Here is a 6,000-nt window from a genome sequence, read left to right as displayed (position 1 = left end):
GCAGTGCGTTAATAAAGGCCAGAATGAAAACAACAAGGAAATATAACTTCTGGCAGAGTGGATAAGAAATGTCCCCAGGACAGTGATGAACCATGAAGACACCTATGAGATTAACATTTATTGAGCAGGACTGTAAGCAGCCACTCTGCTCTGTGTGTGAAAACGGCACAAAGGAGGAGAGTGCTTTGGATGAGCCCAAATGTCAACTTCAGTGCAAACTTCAGTCAGGGAATGGTATGAACATGCTGCAAAAATATTTTTTTTAATGAATGTATTCATTGCATTACATAGATATGATGCAAAACCCTTGCTGAATTACCAGGGATAACAGAATTAGATAACTGTCTGTGACTCGAGTCCAAAATAGGTTGACTCATAAACTGCAGTGTTTCCCCAGGTTTTATCATTCTTTCCCCTTTAATTAGTAACAGATATATGCAGTCACCACTGCACTGGTTTGCGATTACTCCCAAGTTACATTTTCACTTTAGTAAACTGGTATGCAGATTAGCAAGTACAAAGCATATAGAAAAAGCCTTGCAGAACTTCTTAATGTGAACACACAGAGATACTTATTCAGGGGAAATATTTGGAAAACCTCTCAATTTCCAGAATAGGTGGACAATAAAGCTTTCAGCATAAATGGAAGACATCAAGCATACGACACAGCAAACCTTGCCCAAAGTAGGAGATGGATGCAGAAAATCTTGTATTATTTGGACACACATGCTTCTTCCTTATGTTTCTTGGGATTTGATCTGCAGGATGAATAGCAGCAATGATATGTGTTCATATAAACAGAGAAAAAGGATAAAGCAAAAGGAACTGACTGCAGTGATTGAATTAAAAAAGACTGAGGCCTCTCTGATCCTTCATGCTGCTGAAGCATCATCCAGGTAAAGGGTTTGGGGGCAGAATCCAGACCCCATCACACTCTCAGTTGGGCTTGGAATTAATGAAGAAATTTTCTACTATTTTGGGGAAAACAGCATGGTTAGCTGACCAGATTTCCAAACTGAATGGTGAGCAGGGGCAGTTATGAACCATTATGGGGAAAAAAGGTAAACAAGAAAGTGGCCTAGGCTGCACAGAGACACCTAGGGAACACCAGGAGGCACTGAAACTCAAAATTATCCATTGCTCTTGGTCAGAGATCACCAAACTGGACCAGTTTCATAATTTTCAGAACGTGCAGTGGGTACCTGCCACAGAATAGCTGCTGTGGGGGGCATGGCATAACACAAAATTAGAAACTGCAGTGAAGCTTTTCTCACAATTGTTTTTCCATACCAGGAAAGGCTTCACTTGCTTGCTGAATTTCTGCCTGCCATACTGTTTTTAAAGGCACAAGAACCTTGTTTCCCTACCAAAACCAACCCTAAACCAAATCCTAGGCTACCATCTCTTACCTGGAAGTTACTGCCATTAAACTTCTGACTAGATATGACTACCATTGAACTGACAGTTACAGTGAGGGGGGAAAGTATTTGATCCCCTGCTAAATTTGCCCATTTGCCCCCTGACGAAGAAATGACCCATCCATAATTTTAATGGCAGGTTTATTGTTTCCTGTTGTTATTCTGTCTCTCACAACTACAATAAACCTACCATAAAAAGTATGGACTGGTTATTTCTTCGTCACAGGGCAAATGGGCAAATTTAGCAGGGGATAAAATATCCCCCCCCCCTCACTGTAACTATACAGCTAATTCTTAATGAGTGTGTGGTCTTTGGTTTCTGCAGGCAAGTCACATCGCTAAGTCTCCTTGCAACATTTTCACATTTGCCTTTGGCGGGGAGCAGGGGTTGTTTAACCCCCTTAGCTGTGTAGTGGTATTTGTGTAGCAGCATTCTAGGGACTATGTGCTGTCACATGAACCCATCAAAGGACAGATACATTCTGTTTGCTAGGGGGAAATGCAAAGCCAACTATGGACATTTCTAGACCTTGTAATCTCCCAGGATTGCAGCACAAAAGCAGAAAATGACCACTAAGGAGGATGGAGAAACAGCAGTCCTTTAGGACTTGAGGGAATCCTACTGCCTGGTGTCCATCACAACTCTGATTTCATTCATTGATTAAAAACAGCAATAGGGAGGCTGGCTAAGTTCACCGAAATCATAGGGATATGTACCGGCACATTTTCTAATTTTCTTTTTAGAAGGGCTAGAGACTTACTCCACCACCACCCCAAAAAACCCCTCCAAAAGCTTGGAGTCTGGAGTCCCTGCCCAGGTGTGCCAGTGAAGGCCTGCACAGGTGCCCAGGGCTTCCAGGTTGGTGACACTGAGGTTATTGTTCAGGGAGAAAATTGGAATCATTCTGTAGGAAGAAGCAAAAATGTTTCTAAAATAGTGTCTTCCTAAAGATACAGCTACTGGGGAGAGTACATAGGGAAACATATATTTTTTTAATTCTATTTTTTTCAAAGAACACATTATCTTCACATTTCTGTCAACTGTGAACTGCCAAAAAAATAAGCCTTGGACATTTTCACTCTATTCACACATGGGAGCACAGGAACAGGTCACATCCTTCGTAATAAACTCTAATCTAGCCTTCCCCTGTCCTTTCTTTTTTTTTTTAGCTCTAATACTGGCAACTAAGAAAAATAATAGGTATCAAGTGCCTTAATACAAAGTAAATATGCATGTACAGAAAAGTGCAAGGTAAATGTAAAGCCAGACAGTTGCACCTTATGAATCTGAAGCATACCTGTGTTCTGCAAGCTTGTTTATGGAGTTTAAATTGAAAAAAGTAGTTTCTATAGTAACATTTGCATCACGGTTTGCACTTATGCTGCTGCTGCTAGAGAAAGGCATTCTGACATGTGAACCTTTTGCATTTCTTCAGTGTTACAAAGAACAAGTCTGTTGTCCAACAAATACTGTATAAACTTCCCTCCTCAAGGTGGATGCCTTTCAATGTCAATAAGCACATATCTGATCTGTATGCACGTTTTAAATGATTATGAGGGGAGAGGAAAGGGTACATCTTATCTCGAACAGCTGGATCTCTCTCTCTCTCTCTCTCTCTCTCTCTCACACACACACACACACACACAGAGAGAGAGAGAGAGAGAGAGAGAGAGAGAGAGAGAGAGAGAATGCTGATTCTTTATATGTCTGGTTTTGTTTCCCTTAGAATTCTAATGGTGGTAGCCTGTAGCTCATTTAAAGTGAACAGAGCTTTTCCTCTCTAGACTCACAGCAATTGCAGCAATGGAAAACCAGTACTGTAAAGGCAGGCTGTTAATTAACTACGTAATTCTATTTGTCAATAAAATTGAAGCACACCACTGTGTTCTAATATGGATCTACAATGAGCGTATCTGTATATAATAATATGAAAGGCAGTGAACAAATCCACCCTTTTCAGGAAAAGGTACGTTTGGAGGACCTGGAGGAGTAGGTGAGGGCAGCTGATTTTTTGTCCCTAGACCCATAAGCAACCTCTGTGGCTCAGAGTGCTGTTAACAGCTAAGACTGATACACCAAGTGCAGCCCTACTTGTTTACTGGGTTTACAGTCATCCGTGCCTTATTAAACTCCCTTCTAGACTCCTTTAATGCATTATTTGTATGGGCTGCCTTTGAAAATAATCCAGAGGCTGCAGTTAGTGCAGAATATGGCGGCAAGGGAGATTATTGGGACTGGGCAATATGAGTCCGTTATGCCAGTACTTTTAACATCTTCACTGCCTTCCAGTCCATTTCCAGGCCCAAGTCTCTGCCCCACCTCCTGGCTGATCTAAAAACCCAAGAGAAAGGGAAGACATGCAGAATACTTGATGGGTATATCTATCCAGTGGTTCCAATTATCCGTGTCTCCAGGATAGCCCTTTCATTCAGTTTTTCAAGTGCAGTTGGGAACCACCAGTTTTCCTAAAATGATTACTTCCACCATTTCTTTGAATGAAAGCAAATTAAATATCCCTTATGTAGTTTGCTGCACTAGTCTGGACAGAGACTGAAATTTGACAAGCACCTGAGTTTACTCTGTATATTGCAGGACACTCTAAACCAGGCACCCCCAAATTCGGCTCTCCAGATGTTTTGGGACTACAATTCCCATCATCCCTGACCACTGGTCCTGTTAGCTAGGGATGATGGGAGTTGTAGTCTCAAAACATCTGGACGGCTGAGTTTGGGGATGCCTGCTCTAGACGAAGGACAGTTGCCAATACATATGGGAGGCACTAAATTACCTAATTAATCACAGTGGCGTAGCGTGGGGGTGCAGGGGGGGCCGGCCGCACTGGGCGCAACATCTGGGGGTTAGGGGCGCAAATCCACGGGTTGGGGGTGCAAATCCACGGGTTAGGGGGCGCAAATTACTTGCCTTGCCCCGGGGGCTGACAACCCACGCTACGCCACTGATTAATCAGCACATTTTGTTGGAGTAACTCATGTGTCTCTTTGGATATTAAACCTCCACTAACATGGAAGACCCAGCAGGATTATTTATGGTCCTCATGTCACAGTGCCATCAGGGGGCTGTGGACATAGCAGAGCAAGACTTCATTTACTGAAGGACCCAAACCATCAGATGTTAATTCAATTCTTGAGAGTTTTGATTAGTAGGGGACTATAGGATTCTTCATGTCTGATCCTAGAAGCACCAAGGACATGTTTTTTCATGTATTTATCCCACATTGCTGCAAAAAAGTTACATGTTCAGTACAATGTGCATGTGCGTGCATGAGGGTGGGGTTGGCGGGGGATTGTGCAGGTCCTTCCCATCTGATCAGCACCGCAGGATGAGACCTACTTTATGGTGCTATATACTACTTTATGGTACTTTATAGGCATTCAAATATTATCGTAGTGTTATGGGATGAAGCCATAGAATAGCAACTCCTGTCACATAGTCACAGGCCTAGGATTTATTGTTCATTCTTAACCTGGAACTATCTCTTTTTTCAATACTTATTCTGACCAATGTGTTACCTTAGTTGTTCTATGAAAGCGGTTCTGTAATTATGGTTGGTAGGTCACTTGATACAATTCTTCATGCAACTATTATATTAAAAGCCAATTCAAAATAACCATGCTGTACACAAAATGTGCTTGATGCTTAATAGGATGTACGTGCTGAATAGAAAGATGTCTCAGAGGGGGAGGAAAGTGGAAGAGGACTATGGAACAAATAAGCATGTCTTTTTTCACATATAATATGAAAAATTTCCGCATGTTCTAGCACTGCCAATTAAAAAAAAAGTCTCTAGAACCTGACATTAATTAGTTGCTGGACCATTTAACACAGCAGACACTATAATTCAATTAAAGAGAATATATGGCTTTCTAAAACTCCAGACAAAGAAGCCGAAGAAACACTGCAATTTCGAATTTTGCATTTTCCTCTCCTTTTTCCTCTAAATGTATGACTTATGTATCATACACCATGTGGAAAACATAAATTGACCCTGCAATAGCACAGAATAAGGATATGCTGGTCCCAAAATGCTGATGGTGTCAAATGTGAGAGATGAAGAGGCAGGGGCACCTAAAAACATCACTATGCACAAGTGGGTTCTGTAGTAATTCATAGTGAGGCAGCTGAAGGGAGGGGGACTTTTAATATTTTCCTTCATCTTGACCTTTAACCAAATTGCTAAATGTGAATGGGGGGGGGGGAGAGGGTTGTTTTTGTTTGTCATTATGTTATGCATTTTTTGTGCTTTTGTATTGTGAACTGCCCTGTGATCCTCGGATGAAGGGTGGTATGGAAATTTAATTATCCTCTTAATCAACATCGTCATCATTTTGCATTTGGGCAGCAACATAGTTCTTACTTGGCTCGTTACAATATAACAGGGCCAGATTTGATGAAGTGAACATGCGTGAGGGCTGACTAAAGTTGTTGACCTTTTTTAAGGATTTTACCCCAGGAAATAAACTGCCATAGGGGCCAGATTAAACTGGCTGATGGGCCGGATTAGGCCCCTGAAATGGATTTTGGACATGCCTGCAATATAACAATACCACTCAGTGCTGTCAC

Source organism: Podarcis bocagei (genome assembly GCF_964188305.1).
Source record: "Podarcis bocagei genome assembly, chromosome: 5".
In the NCBI taxonomy this organism is placed as follows: domain Eukaryota; kingdom Metazoa; phylum Chordata; class Lepidosauria; order Squamata; family Lacertidae; genus Podarcis; species Podarcis bocagei.
The sequence above is the reverse complement of the archived record's forward strand: the minus strand, read 5'-3'. Positions refer to the sequence as shown.